Here is a 24,899-nt window from a genome sequence, read left to right as displayed (position 1 = left end):
AGTTCAGGAGTTTGAGACCAGCCTGGGCAACAAGGCAAAACCCCGTCTTTACAAAAAATACAAAAATTAGCTGGACATGGCAGCACACCTATAGACCCAGCTATTCGGGAGGCTGAGGTGGGAGGATTGCTTGAGCCTAGCAGGCTGAGGCTGCAGTGATCCCTGATCACGCCACTGTGCTCCAGCCTGGGCAACAGAGTGAGACCCTGTCTCAAAACAACTAAAACAACAACAAGATGTATTGACAATCTGTGATGCTGGCCAAGATGGCGTATGCATGCTATGGTCTGTTGTTTCTACTGATCACAATTTGAAACTCTGGACAAAATATAAAGAGCAATGACCCAAGTACTCTGAAAAGTAACCAGTAGACAGGTTGAGAAACGTCAAAACCTGAAGAATTATCGGTATGGCGGTGGTGAGAGATCATATTCTGGGTCATAAAACAAACCCCAGAATTAAATAATTAAAATTCAGTGAATTATGTTCTCTGATGACAGAATTAAACTAGGAATCTAGAACATTTCTAGAACATCCCCAAATATGAGAAGTTAAATGGCGTACTTCTAAATGGCCCACAGTTCAAAGAGAGTATCTTAAGAAAAATTGGAAAACAGTTCGAACTGAATAAATATGACATCAACTTATCAAAATATGTGCTTAGAGGGCAATTTATAGCACTAAATTATATGAGAAATGAAGTATCAAATCAATAATGTAAGCATCTACTTTAAGTAAAAAAAAGAACCAAATAAACTCAAATCAAGCATAAGACAAACTAAATATATAAAACTAAATCAGTAATATTTAAACAAAAACAATAAAGGAAAAAAATTCAATGAAATCCAAAGTTGGTTCTTTGCAGGGGGTGGTGGGAGGTAGAAATCAAATGAGTAAGCCTCTAGCAGAATGACAAAGGAAGAGAAAACACATATTACCAATACCAGAAATCAAAGGAATATTATTACAAACCCTGTAGGCACTAGAAGGCTAATAATGGATACTACAGAAACAAAACACAAACACAACTATATGCTTCTAAATTCTACAAATTATGTGAAATAGATCAATTCCTTGAAACTGGAAAACTACGAAAACTCAAGAAGAAACAGACAGCTTGAATATCCCTACATTTATTAAAGAAACTGAAGTGGGGCAGCACTTAGGAAGACAATTTGGCAGGTTCTGATCAAGTCAAACACGTGGACCACGAGACTCGGCAATCCTACTCCTAGGTGTTTGCACAAGTGAAATGAAAATCTATGCTCAGACAAAAAGCACTTTGTGAATTCCAATCCACTTATAACTTACCAAAAAGTGACAAGAGTCTGTGTTCCCCCAAAGACAAACCAATAAGCAAACCATGTAGTATTTATACAATGGATTACTATTTGGCAATAAAAAGAAATAACTGTTGATACCGTACACGAAAGTAGCCAGACTCAAAAGGCTACATCCTGAATGATTCCATTTATATAAAATTCTGAAAAAAAGCAATGCTACAGGAACACAGATCAGTGATTGCCAGAAGTTTACAATGGAAGGTTTTACTATAAAGGGCAAGGTAATTTTTGGAGTGATCATATAATTTTGTCATCTACCAAAAACATAATATATGGGCAGATAAGTAAAGTTCACAGACGGGAAAGTTCAATATTGTTAAGGTCTCCCAGAAAAGACCTATCAATTTAATCCCAATGGAAACTCCAGTTTTGTGAAGGCCGCTAAGTCAACTCTAAAATGGCCAAGAATAGACAAGATCAAGGGAGAGGAAGCACGGAGGTGGACACAAATATTTTCTGATTGATGAGTGAAATCATTAGAAGTCCAGCAAAAATACAAGTGGGACAGAATTTCTAAAGCACCACAAAAGAACACTAGTTAGTAGTGCATATAAGTATCTCCCAAATTTGTTGTAAACATAGGCCTTTAAAAAATATTAGAAACTGATATTTAAAGAGAGAGAAACTCATATGAAACCTTTTAAAAAACAAATTCTAATCAAGGGCCTCACCTAATTTCATAAAAGGTTGTGTAGAATCAACCATTGCAGCAAACGATGCGCTGCCCTGGGATGTGAGGATCCCAGTGGTCTCTCTGGGTCAACAGCAGCTACAGCGGCTGAGCCCAAACTGTGATACATTATCTATCTATGATCATTGTATTTATATCAATGCTACCCATAAATCAGAGAAGCAGAAATGTTTATGTGGCCTCTTGCCAAAAACAATCACTTGCACTTGTTTCTAGGACTACTCCAGAAGACAGTATTAGAAGTTTTTCAATTTAGAAAAACATTTTCAGCAAAGAAAAAAATCTCTGTAAATTTCCTGCTTAACCAATCTAGTGAATTGTGATGAACTATATAAATTCATTTAGCCACCTTATGAAAGACTAAGTCCAAAGTCACATCTAACTTCTCTAGAAGAGCTAATGTATTATAATCACAGTTGGGAAAGACTCAAAGGCCAGAAATGTCAAGGTTTGGTCTATATCCTAAGTCCAGGGAAAGAAAAAAAAAAAAAAGCAACATGTACAGGCCAAATGATTGCCAATTTCTTCTGCCTGTGTCATCTTTCTTCACTATAGCCTGAAATTACATTTTATGTTTGACAATTCTCAGCAAGGAGACAAAACAAGCTTATGAGTAAATTAACAGAAAGCAGAGCCACAGAGAGCACGAGAGGCAGGGGTTATCTCCCAAGTCCAAGTTCGACCTCTGTATTAGACAGGGCCTCAGTGTCCTTGAACCGCAAGGAATTAATATTGATTGTAGCATTAGGAAAACCTATCTTCCACTCATCATGAAAAGTCACAGTCGTTTTATTTAAAGACTCCAGAATTATTATAGGCAGAAACAAATAAGGTTACCCACCTGTTTGGTGAAACCAGGCATCAGGAATGAGTATGCCCAAGACAATTAATCCAAAAGTAAAATCACCTAGAGATTTGCAGCTGCTTAAAAAGCCCCGAAAGCAGCGCCAAATGAGAAAATAATCAAATTCGGTGGAAAAACTCACTTGAAGGTATCACGGTCAGCTGGGGTTCCACCCGTGTGATGCACTTCAAATCCTGTGTATCTCACAAAGACTTGCTCCTTTCTAAAGGTTATGGTTCACGGTCAACAGAATAGCAGCAACCACCACGAGCCTGAGGGCTGGCTAGTCTTTAGTTTTCTACCCCATTCAAAGAAATGATCCTTTCCCTCATTCCTAAAGATCTCCCGGGTCCATTAGAAAAAAAGGAGCAGCCAGATACAGTGGCTCATAGCCTGTAATCCCAGCACTTTGAGAGGCCAAGGTGGGAGGATCACCTGAGGTCTACAGTTCAAGACCAGCCTGGCCAACATGGTGCAATCCCGTCTCTACTAAAAATACAAAAATCAGCCGGGTGTGGTGGTGTGTGCCTGTAGTCCCAGCTACTAGGGAGGCTGAGGCAGGAGAATCGCTTGAACCCAGGAGCGGAGGTTGCAGTGAGCCAAGATCATGCCACTGCACTCCAGCCTGTGGGACACGGCAAGATCCCGGGGGGTTGCGGGGGAAGCATTCTGACCTCCAGGAAGTGTTTTACTAGTGTTGGTTTCTATTTTACATTAAACACTTCCCCAGGCCAATGCACTAGCAGTTAGCTCCTTACTGAATATTATCTGTAGCAAACAGTAGCTGACTCCTAGCTCTCTTCAGTGAACTTGAATGTATAGAATTCTCATGACTTCTATTTCATCTTGAAACCCAGAGACTCCTTCCCTTTCCTAGTGATTTACTTTTCAATTATGTGTAGACTGAACCAGTCCCAGCCGTCTTTAGTTGGTCTCTATTCAAACATTGTACTTTTGTTTCTTGATTACATCTTCGATTATTTTAGTTATTTCTGAGATTCTTCCCTGTAATTTCTCCCAACTATCTAGGGTATAAAGAGTGCATGAATAACATTATAAAGGCTGTAAGACTTCAAATAACTAATCTTTCTGAACCTCAGTTTCTTATCTGTGAACCAGGAATATTTACTGAACAAAGTTGTTCTAAGGATTGGTGAAATGTATGTAAAGCACTTAGCATTTAATAGGTGATCAAACGGTAAATGGTGCTTATAAAATGTTTTTATCATGGTAAAGTATATATAACTTACTTAAGATTTTTTTTTCTTGGGATAGAGGCTCGCTCTGTCACCAGGCTGGAGCGCAGTAGTGGCACAATTTCAGCTCACTGCAACTTCCACCTCCCAGGTTCAAGGATTCTCCTGCCTCAGCCTCCCAAGTAACTGGGATTACAGGCGCCCACCACCACGCCCAGCTAATTTTTGTATTTTTAGTAGAGATGGGGTTTCACCATGTTGGCCAGGATGGTCTTGATCTTTTGACTTCGTGATCCATCTGCCTCAGCCTCCCAAAGTGCTGGGATTACAGGCATGAGCCACCAATGCCCAGCCTGATTTTAACCATTTTAAGTGTACTGGCATTAAGTACATTCACATGGTTGTACAACCATCACCACCATCCATCTCCAGAACATTTTCATCATCCCCAAGTAAAACTCTGTACCCAGTAAGTAGTAAGTCCTCATTCCTCTCTACCCCAGCCTCTGGCAACCACCAAACTACTTTTTTTTCTGACAGGGTCTTACTCTATCCACCAGGCTGGAGTACAGTGGCATGATCATAGCCCACTGAAAGCTTGAACTCCTAGATTTGAGTGATCCAACCCGCCTCAGCCTCCCCAGTAGTTGGAACTACAGGTATGCGTCACCACACCTGACACTTTTTTTTTTAAGCAGAGATGAGGTCTCACTATGTTGTCTAGCCTGGTCTTGAACTCTTGGGCTGAAGTGATCCTCCCTCCTTAACCTTCCAAGATGTTGGGATTACAGGAATGAGCCACTGAGCCTGACCACCATTCTACTTTGTTTCTATGAATTTTACTGGAATCATATGTAAAGGAAGAAAAATATTTTTCCTCCACCCTTCTTAATTTCTTGGCTGGGGCTCTTGTACCAAAAGACAGATTAACAAGAGAAAAGCATCCACATTTACTTAATATAAGTTTTACATGACACAGGAAAAATTGACTTTTTTTCTGGAAGTAACTTGATGTAACTAGGAGCCTTTGTAAGGAAATAAAGACCTGAAGAAACAGTTAAACGTATGTCTTTGTATATTAGGTTTGTCAAAAGACTAAATTACAACAAATTAGGTTGCATATTATCAGAAGACTACAACAAATTTAAAGATTTAATTGGCTTTTATTCATTATTCATGAATCTGGGTGCCTTCCACTCTACAAAAGAGAATGAGAGCTCCCACTGGGCAATAACAGAACCACAGGTTTTATAAGGTGGGAACAAGGTAACAGAATAGAAAAACCTGATTGGTTAACATCAAGTTACTTTGGTTATTTCTTTTGTAATGGTTAAAGCAGAGGGGACTTCCTTCTGCTGATTCTAGTAGACTGGAATCTCATGTTTTCAGGAAAAACTGGTCTGTTTGGGGATCTGCTTCCTTAAAGTTTCAGTTTGATGACACAGCATTTAGCATAAGTAACTCCATTTTGGTTTGGTGTGATCGAGGGCTAGTGCAGGAGCTCAGCCCAAAAGAAGGGCCTCCCAGAATTTTTAAGTTTGATGAAAAGTGGAGAGAAGCAGAAAATGCAAGAGGACAAGAAGAGGTAGGAGCTAAGTGTAGGAAACTGGGAGGAACAGCAGGACCTCTCATTCAGATTCCTCTCTGCATTGTCTTCCGAGAGAAGGATGCTCCTTCCTCCAGGGACAGGGAGGGCACCTCTCACCCGAGGGCCTTGTGACCTGCGTCAGAGAGGAGGGTGGGAAGGCTAGACTGTCCTTCCTGCCATTTCTGAGATTCCTTCAAACATTCACTATGTCAAGGTGGCTATTTTGGAGATTATCAAGAAGCTGATCACATAAAATACTTGTTCTCTGGTGACTGGCTTATTTCACATGGCATAATGTCTTCCAGGTCCATCCATGGTGTAGCATGTGTCAGAATTTCCCTTCTTTTTAAGGCTGAATAGTATTCTACTGCATATAGTATATATACACCATATTTTGTTTACTCATCTGTAGACACTTGGCTTGCTTCCACTTTTTGGCTATTATGGATAATGCAAATGGTATATTTTAACTACAGATTTTTTATACCAAATAGACAAACAATCAAAAGAATTTATCCTAGGCCCACAGAGAAGGCAGACAGGGTCCCTGATCGATGACAGGGGTTCCCTTTTTAAAATGCCTTCTTCATAAACCTATGTGAGGGGAATACTGACAGTACCTACTTTTTATAGATGGAAATTCTACTTAAGAGCTCTCATGTCTGGGTGTGGTGGCTCATGCCTGTAATCCCAGCACTTTAGGAGGCCGAGGCGGGCAGATCATGAGGTCAAGAGATTGAGACTATCCTGGCCAACATGGTGAAACCCCCTATCTACTAAAAATACAAAAATTAGCTGGGTGTGGTGGCATGCACCTGTAGTCCCAGCTACTTGGGAGGTTGAGGCAGGAGAATCGCTTGAACCCGGGAGGCAGAGGTTGCAGTGAGCCAAGATCATGCCACTGCACTCCAGCCTGTGGGACACAGCAAGATCCCGGGGGATTGGGGGAAAAGCATTCTTACCTCCAGGAAGTATTTTACTAGTGTTGGTTTCTATTTGACATTAAACACTACTGTACTCTAGCCTGGTAACAGAGCAAGACTCCGTCTAAAAAAAAAAAAAAAACTCATTACTTTCTCGTATTACACAGAGGAGCTAAATATGACAATTAACTGAAGAAAGAGACAAACTGCTCATTTCAAGCAGTTATTACAAACTGTCAAGTTAATATAGACAGCAATCTACAATTTGAAAATGCCAGTCACTACGAATCACAGGGAAAACATCTGTGCTTCAGCGGAAACACTACGTATTGTTTAGATCACACTCCTTCAGACTTTCGCTGAGATAGGATCTCCCTCTGTCACCCAGACTGGAATGCAAGGGCATGATCTTGGCTCACAGCAACCTCCACTTCCCTGGCTCAAGGGATTCTCCCACCTCAGCCTCCCGAGTAGCTGGGACTCCAGGCTCATGCCATTATGCCCAGCTAATTTTTATAACCTTTTTTGTAGAGACAGGGTCTACGTTGCTTAGGCTGGTCTCGGACTCCTGGGCTCAAGTCATCTGTCTACTTCGACCTCCCAAAGTGCTGGGATAACAGGCATGAGCCATCGCACCAAGCCCCTTTAAGGTTTTCTAGTCTAGCCTTTCACCTGTTTTACGGTATATAAAGTTGAAAGGAACTGATAATGTAAATGATTCTTGTTTATAAACATGCAAATCAACCTGCCTTGGAAGGCCAATCCTTCTCCACGTGGCAAAGCCACTTATGTATCAATTTCAAGTTTATTTCAATATTCTGAGTAATAGATGTGTTTATCATTTGGGTTCTCTTTTGAACTGGTTGTAACATCTCACTGCTTACTTCATTAATAGTTAACATTTGTATCTATGAGTGATAGTTTTTCCTGTTTATGAAAAGTTACCCTTTAACAAATATAATATGTACAGGTGAGATAACACCATGCTTCTCAAAGTGTGGTCTGTGGAAACAGCAGCCTGGCGGTCCCCTGGAGTGTTTTTGTCGGAAATGCAGAACACTGGGGCCCACCTCAGGAGTGCAGTCGCAGCAAGACCCCTGTCACTGACACATTAAAATCAGAGCTACCCGCGGTTAATACACATCACTGACCTGCCTCAAGGAATAGGAGTGCTGGGTCTACCAGTCTCTCCTGACCATTCCCTGGGCTTTGCCAAGTGCTTTCTGCCTGCCGAGCTCTCTCGGATCAGATGTGGGCTGCCTGCCGGCAGTTCTACCTCATCCCCTCGGCACCTGTCAACCCCGGAGTTCAGAGACCTCAGTTCTGATCTCCACCACCCCTCCCCCCCCTTCTACAGTAACTCAAACCTTCAGGCAGTGAAAATAAGCTCACAAACTAGGATACTATAGCTTCAGACCACACATTTTCCACTGAGCCAATATGTGAGCAAAAACTAGTGTTCTGGAGTTAGGGGGATGAGAAAGATTTGATATTAAAAGGGTCCTTGGTGACCTTTCAAAGTTCATCATCATCTAACAAAAATTTTATTCCTTTAGTTTTTCCTCTTTGATAATGAAAATACGTTAAGAAACACTGCCTTGGACCAATCTTCCTTTTCCCAAATCACTGGGGTGTGTCTACCCGCAAGTTATCAGTCCAGCCTACATTTTCCTGTCTCCATTTACCTATTCAACCAATACCTGAGCACCTGTCATGTTCCGCCCTGCGAACACGCTGGTGACACAGTGTGAGCAGGCAGGGCTGGTTCCTGTCCTCATGAAGCTTACACTACCTGAGGCTGGGGTGTAGAAATCGACACATAAGACCGAGACTTTTTAAAATATATGTATCTATAAGGCATACAAAGATGCTGAGCTGGAGCTTTGGAAAATGAAGAAAAATACAAATTTAGAATGTGACATCGAGGAATGAAGACCATCACTTAACATATCCTATGTTTAAAAAGTCTAATGTCCATAGGAAGTTGTCTGGGAGGCGGGCAGGGTTTCATAGTGTAATGAGTCTTTAGGAAGTTTGGAAGAGTTCTAATGGCTCTTAGGTAAAGAATTATGAGAGGTGGATACAGGTAGAGAGATTCCCACGATATTCACTGCTGGGTGGAGGAGATCCATCCCCCTCCACTCACAAACATCCTCTCTGTGGTTTTTATTAGACAGTCCTTCATTTAGCTGATACATCTGTATTTATATTTGTTCTCTTCCAGATCTTGTTTCATAGTCAATATCAAGTGTTTTTGTGTAAACTGCCTGGTCTTGACAGGCCAGGCACGACGGTAGGCACCATTCACACAGTACTGCATTTCATCTTCACAAGACCCCTGCAAGGTAGGTCTCACCCTCCCCTGATATAGGTGAAGCAGGAGGCTCAGGGCTACAACAACTTGTCCCCAGTCCCAGAGCTGGTACACAGCAACCCAGGATTGACAGATTCCAATACCCATCCATGCTGCCTCGCCTAACCATGTTGTTGGTGCCACAATTTTGTAAATTAAAGTAGGTTTATCTAAAATTAACTCAAAGTTAACATATGTTATTTGGAAGTAGTGGTGGCAATGACTTATCAGAGAACTTTTAAGAGAAACAGCTGTGGCAAACGAGCCTGACTCACACTGAAGTTATCTGTAATCAAGTTACCAACCGGCACCTGATTAGTGAATGAAGCTCACGGAGCCCCAGGCCTCACGACAGCTGTTTCTCCTTCCTCTCCTCCACGCCCTCCTTCCTCCTTTTGGCAGACTACTAAAGGGTTTAGGTGTCACGCAGAGTTTAGGTGTCAGGCAGAATGAGTTCAGGTGTCATGCAGAATGAGCAACAAGCAAAATCTAGGTGCAATCAGATAAGGATGGAGAATTACCAGTATCTTTAGAATCACCTGTTGGGCGTTTCTGTCGATAATCACCAATTCAGAACAGCAAGGACTGAGAAGCCACAAGATTCCCTTAAAAGTCCTCATCCATTTGCATACTTTTGTTTTCACGAAACAAAAATTATGTTATGTGGGCTCAGTCAATAGATTTTTGTTCCGATTTGTATTTCCACGATACATAATTAAGTTTTGTGGTTTCTTTGAAGTTTAAAGAATTCTGAATGTGTATGCTAACACTGATTCACGTTAAAGCTAAGCAGTAGGCTGGACGCAATGGGTTACGCCTATAATCCTAACACTTTGGGAGGTCGAGACGGGCAGATCACTTGAGGTCAGGAGTTTGAGACCTGCCTGGCCAACATGGTGAAAGCCCATCTCCACTAAAAACACAGCAATTAGCTGGGCATGGTGGTGGGCGCCTATAATCCCAGCTACCCGGGAGGCTGAGGTATAATTGCTTGAACCTGGGAGGTGGAGGTTGCAGTGAGCCAAGATTGGGCCACTGCACTCCAGCCTGGACAATACAGTGAGCAAGACCCTGTCTCAAAAAAAAAAAAAAAATAGAAACAAAGCTAAGCACTATATATTAAGTAGATGATTGAACATTTTAACCAAGGGTGTAAGTTATTAACCAGGATATTTAAAAAGCAATGAATTGAAGTTGCTGACATTTTTAAGAGGTGACAGCTGTTTCCCTCAAGTTTTAATATCTAAAACACACACACACACACACACACAGCGGCAGTGCCAACAACAAAAAAACAAAACGAAGAAATGGAGGTAATGATGATCCCCAAGCTAAGGGAAGAGGAGGAGGGGGCAGATATATGTTCTTTTCGTTCTTTCCTATTTGTTTCACTCTTCACTGGAAAAGCACTTCAGTTAGTTTGCACTTCTGTTAGTCCTTCAATATGGTAAAACAAACAGGTTTATCTCATGTGCAAATAATCAATGAGGAGTGGCTGCCTCCAGGAACCCGCGTAATGTTGACCTTAGTGGGAAGGATCTGAATCAGCTGCCAGGGCCACACATGTGCTGTGTGTTTGTTGATCCCGCCTTATGTCAACCAGCCAACATCAAAAATGATCAGGGCATTGCTAGGCAACCACTTCTTCAGTCTTCACTAGTCAATTATGGTGATTAGGATATTTTAGTTCGAACATTTTGTTTTCCTAAATGGAATTTGATAGATGGATAGAATGGATTCTACATTGCATTTCTTTCCCTCCATCACGCACAGACGCTGCTGAGTGTATCATCATCTTCTGTGCAGAGAGCCCGCCCTGTGTAAGGTAACAGGAAGGATACAATGGTATGCAGCGTAGAAAAAGAAATAAGGGCCAGGTGTGGTGCCTCACGCCTGTAATCCCAGCACGTTGGGAGGCCGAGGTAGGCAGAGCACGAGGTCAGGAGATGGAGCCCACCCTGGCTAACACGGTGAAACCCCGTCTCTACTTAAAAAAAAAAAAAAAAAAAGAAAGAAAAATAGAAAATATTAGCCGGGCCTGCTGGCAGGCACCTGCAGTTCCAGCTACTGGGAGGCAGAGCTTGCAGTGAGCTGAGATACGCCACTGCATTCCAGCCTGGGCGACAGAGTGCGACTCTATCTCAAAAAAAAAAAAAAAAAAAAAAAAAGAAACAAATAGAAATAAGGACCCAGGCGTAACTCAGAAGGAGCTTCTAACCATGTTGTGCAGATGAGGAAGACTCAATAATTAGCAGGTTATTCAAAGAAATTAGGGTTTACTAGTAGAACAGTAAAAATTCGAAAAGTCGGGTAACACACAGAGTTGAGGAGGCTATGGGAAAGAGGTATTCACCCACATTGCTACTAGAAGTATACACTGGTATAACCTGTCTAGAGGACAGTGATTTAACAATTATCAAAACTAGCTACCTAGTCAACATCTAGACATTTATTCTGCAGATATACCTGCCCAAGTGCAAAATGTCAGATAAGCATTGTTTCTTGCAGCTTTGCTTATAATTGTAAAAACAGCTCTTCTAGTTTCCTATCGCTGCTATCATCAGTTACCACAAATGTAGCAGCTTAAAACAACACAAACTTATCTTATTACGAGCCCGGAGGTCAGAAGTCCGAAATGCATCTTGCGGAGCTACAGTCAAAGGCTGGTTTTCTGGAGGCTCCAGGGGAGAGTCCATTTCCATGCCTCTTCCTACTGCTGACGGTTTTCCACACATGCCTTGGCTCTTGATCCTGTGTTACTGCAACCACCACTTCCATCTTCACATCGCCTCTCTGATTCTGACGCTTCTGCTTCCCACTTATAAGGACGCTTGTGATTGATTCCATTGTGCCCACCTGGATGATACACGCTCCTCTGCCTATCTCACAATCCTTACTCCCAAGGCCCGTTTGGCTACGTAAAGTAATATATTCCTAGATTCAGGAATTTGAATGTGGACATCTTTTTTTTTTTTTTGAAAGACGGAGTCTCGCTCTGTCGCCCAGGCTGGAGTGCAGTGGCGCAATCTCAGCTTACTGCAACCTCTGCCTCCTGGGTTCAAGCAATTCTCCTGCCTCAGCCTCCCAAGTAGCTGGGACTACAGGTGCATGCCACCACGCCTGGCTAATTTTTTGTGATTTTAGTGGAAACAGGGTTTCAACGTGTTAGCCAGGATGGTCTCAGTCTCCTAACCTCATGATCCGCCCGCCTCAGCCTCCCAAAGTGGTGAGATTACAGGCGTGAGCCACCGTGCCCGGCCCGTGGACATCTTTTATTCAGCCTATCACAATAGCAAACGACTGGAAACAAACTGGATGTCCATTAGCAGTGGACTGATTCAATAAATTACAATAAATTCATACAACAGAATACAGTTATTTAAAATACAAGAAAATTTATTATGTACTCAACAGAAAACTCACCAAAATATAATGTTAGGTGAAAAAAGCAAAGTACAGAACAGAGACAGGAATGCAGTATACATAATTTGCTCGTATATATAATGTTTAAACTATTTCTGGAATGATATACCAGAAACTAATCATGGTGGTTACCTGTAGGACAGGAAGAGGGTGGTGGCATTGCAAGAATGAGACTTTTCACTAACACTCTTTCATAATTTTTTATCTCTGAAACTTGTAACTATATTACTTATCCAAAAAGTAAAATAATAAAGTCTAGAAAGAGTAAAAAGAAAACAAAGTGTAAAAAAGTTATAGATGGGAGATAAGTAACCATTGTAGGACTCTTTATGCTAGAGCTGTACAATTTTTAAAAATAAAAAGTATGTGTATGTACACATATATATGTTACCAGGAATGTTAGGATATATGATCAAGTGACTGAAAACTATGAGCAAAAAAACAAAAAAAGAGAAACCCACAAGTTCTTCAGGTATTAGAATTATCAGACATGAACTTTAAAGTAATTGGAAATGTTATCAAACCTAGGTTTAAATAACTAGGAGTAGCTTTTTTTATCTTGGTGCTAGTTACAGAGGTTTACGTTGTGATAATTCATCCACCTGTACGTTTAAGATGGCACACTTTCTCTCAGGTATATTATACTTCAATACAATTTTACAAAAGCAGAAAACTTGTGGGATGTGACTAAATCTGGGATTGGGGGAAATCTATAATCGTAAATGCATGCATTGGAAAACAAAACCAAAAAAGTACTGAAAAACAATGATATGCTAGGTGTGGGGGCTCATATGTATAATCCCAACACTTTGGAAGGCCAAGGCAGGAGGTTTGCTTGAGGCCAGAACTTCAATACCAGCCTGGGTGACATAGTGAAACCTGTTACAGAAAAAAAAAAAAAAAAAAATTAATTGGGCGTGGTGACGCACACCTGTAGTCCCAGCTACTTGGAAGGCTGAGGAGGGAGGATTGGATCACTTGAGCTCAGTAATTTAGGGCTGCTATGAGCTATGATTCACCACTGCACTATGGCCTGAGTGACAGAGTGTGACCCTGTCTCAAAAAAAAAAAAAGAAAAAACCCCAATGATCTAAGCATCCATCTCAAAAATCCCAGCAAATTAAGCCCAGTGAAATTAAAATGATGGAAATAATAAGGATAAAAGCCTAAATTAAAGGAAAAAAAAAAAACCAAAAACATCATAGAGAAAATATAAGAAGCCAAAACAGTTTCTTTGACAACCATATTCCAATTGCTAATCTCTGTGGCAGCCAGCCTCCAAGATGGCTCCCAGTGGTTTTCACCTCCGCTATCCATGCCTTGTGCAGTTCTCTCTCATATTAAATACAGCTGACCTGTGTTATCAAAAAGATAGTTCAAATTTCCTAGGCTACATTATAAAATACACAGCAGCTTCCACCTTGCTCACCCTGGGTGAAAGCAGCTACCATATTGCAAGGACATTCAAGCAACCCTACAGAGGTTAATGCATCACATTACAGAGGTCTCCTACTAACAGACAGCACTGATTTGCTAGCCATGCTGAGTAAGCCATCTTGAAACTGGACGCCGTAGCCTCAGTCAAACCTTCAGATGACTGCAGGCCTAATCAACATATTAACCAAGACAGAACTACCCAGCTAAAGCATTTCTCAAATCAGGACCCACAGAAGCTATATATTAGTTTGGTATTGTTGCATAACAAATAGAACATCTCAGGAAATATACACACACTGTCTAGTATATTTTCTCTTATACAGTTTCTGTGAGCCAGGATTTCATTTAAGAAAATACACGGTTATTCTTTTTTAAGTGGGTTTTTTTTTTACTTCCTTTTTTTAAAATTTATTTTTTATTTCAATAGGTTTTTGGGGAACAGATGGTGTTTGGTTCCATGAATAAGTTCTTTAGTGGTGATTTCTGAGATTTTGGTGCACCCATCACCCAAACAGGGTACACTGTACCCAATGTGTAGTGTTTTCTCCCTCATCCCCTTCCCACCCTTTCCCCTGGGTTCCCAGAGTCAATTGTATCATTCTTATGCCTGTGCATCCTCATAGCTTTGCTCCCGCCTATGAGTGAGAACATATAATGTTTGGTTTTCCATTCCTGAGTTACTTCATGTAGAACAAGTCTCCAATTCCATCCAGATTGCTGCAAATGCCATTATTTTGTTCCTTTTTATGGCTGAGTAGTATTCCATGGTACATATATACCACATTTTCTTTATCCATTCATTGACTGATGGGCATATGGACTGATTCCATACTTTTTCAGTTGCAAATTGTGCTGCTATAAACATATGAGAAAAGGCCAGGCACAGTGGCTCACACCTGTAATTCCCAGCCCTTCAGGAGGCCGAGGACAGATCACCTGAGGTCAGGAGTTCGAGACCAGCCTTACCAACATGCAGAAACCTTGTCTCTACTAAAAATACAAAATTAACTGGGTGTGGTGGCGCATGCCTGTAATCCCAGCTACCCGGGAGGCTGAGGCAGGGGAATCGCTTGAACCTGGGAGGCTGAGGCTGTGGTGAGCCAAGATCATACCATTGCACTCCAGCCTGGGCAACAAGAGTGAAACTCTGTCTCAAAAAAAAAAAAAAAAAGAAAAGAAAATGTGAGAAAAAACATATTTATCCTCTCGTATTTTCTGTGGGTCAGGAATCTGGCCACAACTTAACTGGGTTCACAGCGTAGGGTCTCACAAGGTTGCAGGCAAGGCGTCAGCTGAGCTAGGTTCAAGTTCATTCAGGTTGTTGACAAAATTCATTTCCTTATGTCGGTATGATTTTTATTGGTTATTGGCTGGAGGCCACCCTCAGGTCCTAGACACCACCTGCTGTTGGGCTTCCTCAATATGGTCACACACTTCCTCAAATCAGCAAGGAGAATCTTGGGTGCATGCTAGCAATATGTCTATCTCATATCCTAATGCATGTCTCTCTCCTCCTCCTCCTCCTCTCTTCTTCCCTCTCCTTCTTCTATCTCTCCATATGTGCGTGTGTGTGCACACGCACACACATATACACATCCCAGGAGTAACAACCCATCACATTTGCAATATTCTGTCGGTTAGAAACAAGTCACAGATCCTACTCATACTCACTCAATTTCATCCAAAAGGTTGAGAAGTGATCCCATCCACATTAAAAAGGAAGAGATTATACAGAGTATAACACCAGGACATAGAGATCATGGGAAACATCTTAGAAGTCTGCCTATCACAGATAATCAATATTTGTTGTTGTTTGAAGACATTAAGTTTCAGGTAATTTCTTATGCAGCAATAGATAACTAATTAGTAAGAGTTGTGCCTAACTAATTAGGTACAAGTTAAAATATAAGGAGTTAAGAGTTATTACTGTACATCCTACAGATACTAAAAAGAGTTGGTTTTTTTAATAAACAAGCCTATCACAATAAGATAATTCAGATTAAAAGGCTGGTAAGTTTAATGCTTTGTATATTTTACCACGATAAAAACACTTTATAAGCATCACTTACCACTATTAAATGCTAAAGGCTTTACACACATTTCACTAATCCTTAGCACAACCTTGGTTCAGTAAAAATTATTTCTGGTTTACAGGGAGAAAACTGAGGCTCAGAGAGGCTACTCATTTATTTGAAGTCTCACAGCCTTCATAATGTTATTCATGCATTCTTTGTACCTTGCCACACTCTTCTCTAGATAACTGGAGAAACTGCAGGGAAGAATCTCAGAAATAACTAAAATAATTGAAGATGTAATCAAGAAACGAAACTACAATGTTTGAATAGAGACCAATTAAACACAGCTGGGACTGGTTCAGTCTACATATAATTGAAAGGTAAATCAGTAGGAAAAGGAAGAAATCTCTAGGTTTCAAGATGAAATAGAAGTCATGAGAATTCTATAAATTTAAATTCAAGTTCACTGAAGAGAGCTAGGAGTCAGCTACTGTTTGCTACAGATAATATTCAGTAAGGAGCTAACTGCTAGTGCACTGGCCTGGGGAAGTGTTTAATGCCAAATAGAAACCAACACCAGTAAAACACTTCCTGGAGGTCAGAATGCTTTTTTTTTGTTTGTTTTTTTCCCCAGAGTCTTGCTCTGTCCCCCAGGCTGGAGTGCAGTAGGGTGTTCCCGGCTCACTGCAACCTCCACTTCCCAGGTTCAAGCAATTCTCCTGCCTCAGCCTCCCTAGTAGCTGGGATTATAGGCACACACCACTAAGCCCAGCTGATTTTTGCAGTTTTGATAGAGATAGGGTTTCACCATGTTGGCCAAGCTGGTCTCAAACTCCTGACCTCAGGTGATCTGTCTGCCTTGGCCTCTCAAAGAGCTGGGATTATAGGCCATGAGCCACTGCGCCTGTTTGCTCCTTTTTTTGTAATGGACCTGGGAGATCTTTACGAATGAGGGAATGACTCATTTCTTCGAATGGGGCAGAATATTAAAGACTAGCCAGCCCTCAGGCTCGTGTTGGTTGCTGCTATTCTGTTGATTGTGAACCACAGAAAGGAGCAAGTCTTTGTGGGATACACAGGATTTGAATTGCATCAAAGGGATGAAAACCCAGCTGACCATGATACCCTCAAGTGAGTTTTTCCACTGAATTTGATTATTTTTTCATTTGGCACTTCTTTCTGGGCTTTTTAAGCTGCCCCAAAGCTCTAGGTGATTTTACTTTTGTATTAATTCTCTTGGGAATGCTCATTCCTGATTGTTTCACTAAACAGCCTTGAACTCCTGGCCTCAAGGGATCCTCCCACCTCAGCCTCCTGAGTAGCTGGGACTACAGGCTGCAGAAACTTTTAAGAGAAAATAGAGGCAACAGAGCCAAGCTCATTGTTTGAGATTAAGATACACTTGATATAGAAACTAGACTTGTCACAGAGAGTGCAAGAGGCGGGAGTTAGCTCCCAAATCCAAGTTCTGCCTCTGGATTATTAGACAGGGCCTCACTGTCCTTGATCTGCAAGGAATTAATACTGATCATAGCATTAGTAAAACCTATGTTCTACTCATCATGAAAAGTCATTTTTTAAAGATTCCAGAATTATTAGAGGCAGAAACAAATTGAAAGGTTGTACACCTGCTGTTTGAAAACACAACTTACCAAAGCCAAACAGAATGTAAACTCCTATGTCTATTAATAAGTAGAATCTGTAATTTAAAACTTTCCCACAAAAACAAAGTTCCTGGGGCCGGGCGCGGTGGCTCAAGCCTGTAATCCCAGCACTTTGGGAGGCCGAGATGGGCGGATCACGAGGTCAGGAGATCGAGACCATCCTGGCTAACACGGTGAAACCCCGTCTCTACTATAAAAAAAAAAAAAAAAAAAAAAAAACTAGCCGGGCGAGGTGGCGGGCGCCTGTAGTCCCAGCTACTTGGGAGGCTGAGGCAGGAGAATGGCGTAAACCCGGGAGGCGGAGCTTGCAGTGAGCTGAGATCCGGCCACTGCACTCCAGCCTGGGTGACAGAGCGAGACTCTGTCTCAAAAAAAAAAAAAAAAACAAAGTTCCTGATGGCTTCACTGGTGAATTCTTCAATGAAACGGAAAAGTAACACCAACACTACACAATTTCTTCTTTAATTTGAGGGACAGAGTCTCAGTACGTTGCCCAGGCTGGATGGAGTGCAGTGGTTATTGACAGTCACATTCCAGTGATCCTCCCACCTCAGCCCCCTGAGTAGCTGGGACTACAGGCTACAGAAACTTTTAAGAGAACAGAAATAAAGGGAACAGAGCCATGCTCATTTTTTGAGATTACGATAAACTTGATACCAAAAGTAGTCTAAAAAATTACAGTAAAACTACAGGCTCATCAGTCACATGAACACAAACCCAAAAGTCATTTTTAAAAACAGCACATTAAGCTGGGCGCAGTGGCTCATGCCTGTAATCCCAGCACTTTGGGAGGCTGAGGCAGGCGGATAACAAGGTCAGGAGATCGAGACCATCCTGGCCAACATGGTGAAACCCCGTCTCTACTAAAAAAAACACAAAAACCTAGCCGGGCGAGGTGGCAGGTGCCTGTAGTGCCAGCTACTCGGGAGGCTGAGGCAGGAGAACGGCGTGAACCCGGGAGGCGGAGCTTGCAGTGAGCCGAGATCGCGCCACTGCACTCCAGCCTGGGCGACAGAGCGAGACTCCATCCCCCCCTCCCAAAAAAAAAGCTGGGCGCAGTGGTTCATGCCTATAATCCCAGCACTTTGGGAGGCCAAGGTAGGAGAATTGCTTGAGCTCAGGAATTCCCTTTATTTTCGTTCTCTTAAAAGTTTGCAGCCTGTAGTCCCAGCTACTCAAGAGGCTGAGGTGGAAGGATCACTGGAGTGTGACTGTGAATAGCCACTGCTCTCCAGCATGTGGGCAACACAGTGAGACCCTGTCCCTAAGATTAAAAAAAAAAAAAAAAACCTGTAATGTTGGTGTTATGTTTTCCCTTTCATTTAAGAATTCACCAGTGATGCCATCAGGAACTGGGGATTGTTTTTGTGAGAAAGTTTTAAATTATGGATTCTATTTTTTAAATTATTTTTATTTATTTAATTTTTTATTTTTCTTTTTATTTTTCTAGAGAGGGAGTCTCACTCTGTCGCCTAGGCTGGAGTGCAGTGACGCCATCTTGGCTCACTGCAACCTACGTCCCCCAGGTTCAAGCAATTCTCCTGTCTCAGCTTCCCGAGTAGCTGGGATTACAGGTGCCTGCCACCGCACCCGGCTAATTTTTTGTATTTTTTTAGTAGAGACGGGATTTCACCATCTTGGCCAGACTGGTCTTGAACTCCTGGCCTCGTGATCCACTCGCCTTGGCCTCCCAAAGTGTTGGGATTACAGATGTGAGCCACCATGCCCAGCCGGATTCTATTTATTTAATAAATATAGAGGTATACAAACTTATTATGTTTGGTTTTGGTAAGCTGTGTTTTTCAAACAGTAGGTACAACCTTTTAATTTGTTTCTGCTTGTAATTCTGGAATCTTTTTTTAAAAAAATGACTGACTTTTCATGAGTGGAAGATAGGTTTTCCTAATACTACACTCAATGTTAACTTCTTGCAGGTCAAGGACACTGAGGCCCTGTCTAATAATACAGAGAAAAACTAGGCTAGTGGCAAGACTAGCCTGGGGAACAAAGTGAGACTCCAGCTCAAAAAAATAAAACATTAGCCAGGTGTGGTCACACACATTCTGTGGTGCAAGCTACTCGGGAGGCTGAGGCAGAAGAATCACTCGAACCCAGGAGGCGGAGGTTGCAGTGACCCTAGATTGCGCCATTGCACTCCAGCCTGGGCGACAAGAATGAAACTGTCTCCAAAAAAGAAAAAAAACACACACATATATATATATACGTATATATATATACACATATATACACATATATATACACACATATATATATACAGAGAGAGAGAGAGAGAGAGAATGCCTAGAGACGAGTAATACACTAAACTAGCAATGCTAGTTTCAATTTAGGGTGAATTACTTCAGCAGAGAACTAAAGAACGGGCACTAGCCTGAATATGTTAATTTAAATTAAAAAAATAAAAACTTAAAAAAAAATTAGAGATGGGGTCTCAACATGTTGCCCAGGCTGGATCCAAACTCCTAGGCTCAAGCAGTCCTCCCGCCTCAGCTTCCCAAGTAGCTGAATAAGCTAATTAACTTGTTTCATTTCTCTCAGGCTGACTAGGCCTGTAAGGTCATTTTAAAAACTGAAAGTCTGTGTCTGATCGTCCCATTCCTTCATTTACTCACACCAACATGAATAAAAGGATTCACTAGAGTCTAGAAAGAAGATTTTATCCCTGTCTCAAGAAAACTTCTCAAGGGAGAGTGGAACATATAAATATATATTGACTACATGTTGGACTGACAAAAGTATTAATACAATGCAGACACAGTACCGAGGAGGAAGAAATTAACTCTGATTTGGGGTGGTGGAGGGTAAATATACATACAAAGTTTCTAAGAGATTGTGATGTCCAAGAGAGGTTTGTTTTGTTTTGTGACAGAGTCTCATTAACTCTGTTACCCAGGCAGGAGAGCAATGGCGCCATCTGGGCTCAGTGCAACCTCTGCCTCCTGGGTTCAAGTGATTCTCCAGCCTCTACCTCCATAGTAGCTGGGATTACAGGCATTTGCCCCCACGCCCCTAAGGTTTGTATTTTAGTAGACACAGGGGTTTCACCCTGTTGGCCAGGCTGGCCTTGAACTCCTGACCTCAAGTGATCCACCCACCTTGGCCTCCGAAAGTGCTGGGATTACAGGCATGAGCCACCTCGCCCAGCCAAGAGAGGTTTTAAAGGACAAATAGGTGGACAGGCAGGGAGTGCACAACAGGTAGAGGGAGGAGGCAGGAGTGTGGGGATGAAAACAGCTTCCCAAGAAAAGGCCTGGAAGAGTTTCTAACAACCTGGGAGGGCCTGGGGCACAGCAAAAGGAACTGGCCCCTGCCTCTAGGAGAAAGGAATGTCTCCTCCCTTCTTCCAGCCTCCCTTAAGAAAAATACCCAAGGATGCTCCCAGCCCTGTGAGCACAGAGCACTGGTGTGAGTTGTTTACTTGTTAATGAGTTTGCACCACCGTCTGTATGCAATGAGTCATTCAGGTCATTCTGGGATGATGTTGGTATGTACAAACCCCTCCTTTAATCTGGTTGGCTAGTTCAGAACGGACAAGTTTTAACACTGCTTCTTTCTCCTGTCAAGAAGTAAAGCCCAGGTTCTGAGGAACAGACTCCATCTGGACACCATGTTTGGTGAACCGGAGCTTCGGGAAAGACACAGCTTCAAGCCTCAAGTCGTTTTGCCCCTTCCTGTGGCTGACAGCATCAGAGGTCAGGATCACGATGAATTTTAGCATTTTGATGGGATTTTAAAACAGGACTGTTTAAAAGATGCTGCTTTGAAAATGTTTTTTTTAAAGTTTTAATCTTGATTTACATAAGCATTTATTTCTTGATAAGATTTGAATTATAACCTAATTGATAGAATATTCTTTGGGTTTAAGACTACATGAGAAAAAAAATGTTATACAGATTTCTTAAATGATTCCTGGGCTTAAAGAAGAAATTACTTTTAAATCCTTGCCAGTCTCCCAGATAATTAATGAGCAGGTACTGCCCGGGAGTGTAAAAGATTTTTAGGTCTTATGTCCTCGTGGAAACTTGGTCCAAAAAATAAGATTACTTGCCTCTTTCCTTAATCTTACTGGATAGAATGAGACTCTTAAAACATCTCGTTTAGGTTAGAAAAGAAATTGGGACACCATATTTGTAATCGACCTAACATATAAGTACCTGATTTAAATGAACTTTACCCAGAGCACACTCCACAAGAGGCACTTCACATTTCACTGGAGCACAGCCCTTTGTGTTGTAGAACAATGTAGAATAAAATGGCTTTCTTTTTTTAAGTACACCACAACACTCTCAAGGAAATGCAAGCAGGTAAGGCATCCATCTGTGAACAGCAGTGCTGTCCATTCCATGAATGTTCAGGGTTTACTCCATGTTAGGCACTAGGGACAGGATGGCAAACAGGGCAGACAGGGCCCCTGACCTCTTCCACCACCCTACAGTCAAGTGAAGAAAGTAGATTTTTTTTTTTTTTTGAGACGGAGTTTTGCTCTTGTCTCCCAGGCTGGAGTACAGTGGCGCTATCTTGGCTCACCGCAACCTCTGCCTCCCGGGTTCAAGCAATTCTCCTGCCTCAGCCATGTGAGTAGCTAGGATTACAGGTGTGCAATACCACGCCTGGCTAATTTTGTATTTTTAGTAGAGCGTGGTTTCACCAGTTGGCCAGACTGGTCTCGAACTCCTGACCTCAGGTGATCCGCCCGCCTTGGCTTCCCAAAATGCTGGCATTACAGGCGTGAGCCACCATGTCCAGCGAAGTTTTAAATATTAACAAAATATTACAAGTTCTGATAATTGCCATTAAGAGAAAAGTACAGAGATAGAATAACATCAGAGAGGGGGCACCACCACTTTAGGAAACCAGGGAGGGGCTGGAGCCGGTGAAATTTAAACAAAAATTGAAGGACATTAGGAGTCAGACTTGACATAGCAGGAGGGAGTAGCATTCCTGGCAGAGAAAAGTTTGTTCAGAGCCACAGATCTGAAAGAAGCTTGTTTGAGTGACTACAAAAAGACCAATGTGCTTGAAGGATAATATGTCTAAGATCAGATGTGTGATGAGTTTGAAGAGGCAGCTAGATCACCGTAAGAACTTTGGAGGGCTTTTGGCAGGAGAGTGACATGATCTGATCTGATGTATGTTTTGCAAGGTCACTCTGGCTTCCAGTTAGCGGTGGGAGAAGACATGCAAAAATCACTAGCGCTCACGATCATAATTTGCACGGCATTGTGGCGTGGAGTACCAATGATTAGAGTAGGGAGGAAGAGGAAGCACATTTGAGGTATATTTTGGAAGTGGAATAAACAGACCTGCTGGTAGATGGGGTAGGGTGGGGTGAGGGTTGGTAAGTAAAAATGAGGAGCCAAGGATGACTCCTATTTCAGGTTGGAGTAACTGGGAAGGCTGGGAAGACTAGTGGAGAAACAGGTTTGGAGAGAGAAGTCTCAGTCCCTTAGTCATTCACCTCAGTTCCTTAGTCATTGGAATGTCTTAGATCTCTATCTACCATTTCTTTAAAAACATACGTGAGCCCAGCAGGCAGTCCTGGCTACTTGGGAGGCCGAAGAGGGAGGATCCCTTGAACCCAGGAGTTTGAGGCATACCTGGGCAACACAGCAAGACCCTGTCTCTCTAAAATCAACAACAACCAAAAAAAAAAAAAAAAAATGCAGAAAAAGGCTGGGCACAGTGGCAGACGCCTGTAATCCCAGCATTTTGGGAGGCTGAGGTGGGTGGATCACATGAGATCAGGAGTTCGAGACCCGCCTGACCAACATGGTGAAACCTCGCCTCTACTAAAAATACACAATTAGCCAGGCATGATGGCACACACCTGTAATCCCAGCTATTTGGGAGGCTGAGACAGGAGAATCGCTTGAATCTGGGAAGCGGAGGTTGCAGTGAGCCGAGCTAGTGCCACTACACTCCAGCCTGGGTAACAGAGTAAGACTCTGTCTCAAAAAACAAAAAACCAGAAAAAAAGATGTGTAGCAGAAAACTGCTGTCTGCTGGGCCTAAACTAACCCCAGATTTTTAAAATATATATATAGCAAGAGCTTACAGAACAGGCAGCACCAAGTGGGAGCTGGAGGGCTTCTCTTGATGCATTTGATAAATAAACAGTTTTTACTCAGATTATATGTTTGCTTAGATTTGGGCTAAAGATACCCAAAGCCGCCCCTCGGTATTCACACTCATTAAGAAATTAGGGAAGAGATAGTACTATTGAACTATTTTCCAAAAAGAGAAAAAAAAAGGACAAAAACCCAAAACAAATGGGATGTGATGTACGTTTTCCATGTTATTTTATACATGAGCTATCTTTCCAACACTGAAGTTGGTTCAGCAACAAAATAACTAAAGATGTAAATATGCAAGTCAAGAGCCAAAACCATTCTCAACAGCCCAAGGTTGTGAACGTATTTAATTTGCCCCTTCCTGGGGAGTCATTTCTTGGATCATTGACTTACTATTATTCTGTAAAACAGTGGTAGCCCCTGCCTTCCTCTGCTTGCTGCCAGAGTATGATCCAGCTGTGGGGTCTGAAGAGTTTATGTTTATTGGATTTTAATGACTTAGTTAACAAAGGTCATTCCTAAAAGTAATAGAAAACTAAGTGTGTGGAAATAGAATGGAAAAGACTGACTCGAGGGTTATTTCTAGTAGTTCCTTGGTGGTGTCCTTAGATTCATGTTTAATCCTTAAAAGCGGCCGGGCGCGGTGGCTCAAGCCTGTAATCCCAGTACTTTGGGAGGCCGAGACAGGCGGATCACAAGGTCAGGAGATCGAGACCATCCTGGCTAACACAGTGAAACCCCGTCTCTACTAAAAAATGCAAAAAAACTAGCCGGGCGGGTTGGCGGGCGCCTGTAGTCCCAGCTACTGGGGAGGCTGAGGTAGGAGAATGGCGTAAACCCGGGAGGCGGAGCTTGCAGTGAGCTGAGATCCAGCCACTGCACTCCAGCCTGGGCGACAAAGCGAGACTCCGTCTCCAAAAAAAAAAAAAAAAATCCTTAAAAGCAATTATGAAGGATTCTTCCTCATAATCAATTTACTGATGCTATATTCAACTATACTTGTAAAATGTAATTTTAGACCTCTCAGTAACAAAAGGAACAGGGCTTAAAATATGTTTGATAATAGCGGCATGAACAATGTATTGTTAACATATTGCTGACAGTATAATTGTAATTATGTATAACTGTTAACACTTGATGTCACATCTGTAGTGCTTCCATTATCGTTGACAGTAGTAAATAACTTCAGCCTCAGGTGAAATCTGGTTGGATACAAATCTCCAAGTTAAAAGAAACCTCAAATATCATTTAATCTTGTCCTTTTAAATATTTAGTAACTGTGAATGGTAGTAAATATTTATCCAAATGATGTTTATTAGACTGTAAAAGAATT

General features: G+C 41.9%; 2 protein-coding genes across 9 annotated transcripts in view; one reads left to right on the top strand and one right to left on the bottom strand.

The window, feature by feature from the left end:
- The window catches only part of FANK1 (fibronectin type III and ankyrin repeat domains 1), a 122,041-nt gene that overhangs the window by 94,145 nt on the left and 2,997 nt on the right, over window positions 1-24,899 (bottom strand). The gene's annotated exons all lie outside the window — the stretch shown is intronic.
- DHX32 (DEAH-box helicase 32 (putative)) overlaps window positions 21,085-24,899 on the top strand; it is a 63,745-nt gene continuing 59,930 nt past the window's right edge. Inside the window, exon 1 of the mRNA XM_015456847.3 lies at window positions 21,085-21,187. The gene's annotated coding sequence lies outside the window, so the exon portion shown is untranslated. The remainder of the gene's footprint in view (window positions 21,188-24,899) is intronic.

Source organism: Macaca fascicularis, chromosome 9 (genome assembly GCF_037993035.2).
Source record: "Macaca fascicularis isolate 582-1 chromosome 9, T2T-MFA8v1.1".
Classification (NCBI taxonomy): Eukaryota; Metazoa; Chordata; class Mammalia; order Primates; family Cercopithecidae; genus Macaca; species Macaca fascicularis.
This window is presented reverse-complemented; position numbering and strand designations above follow the sequence as displayed.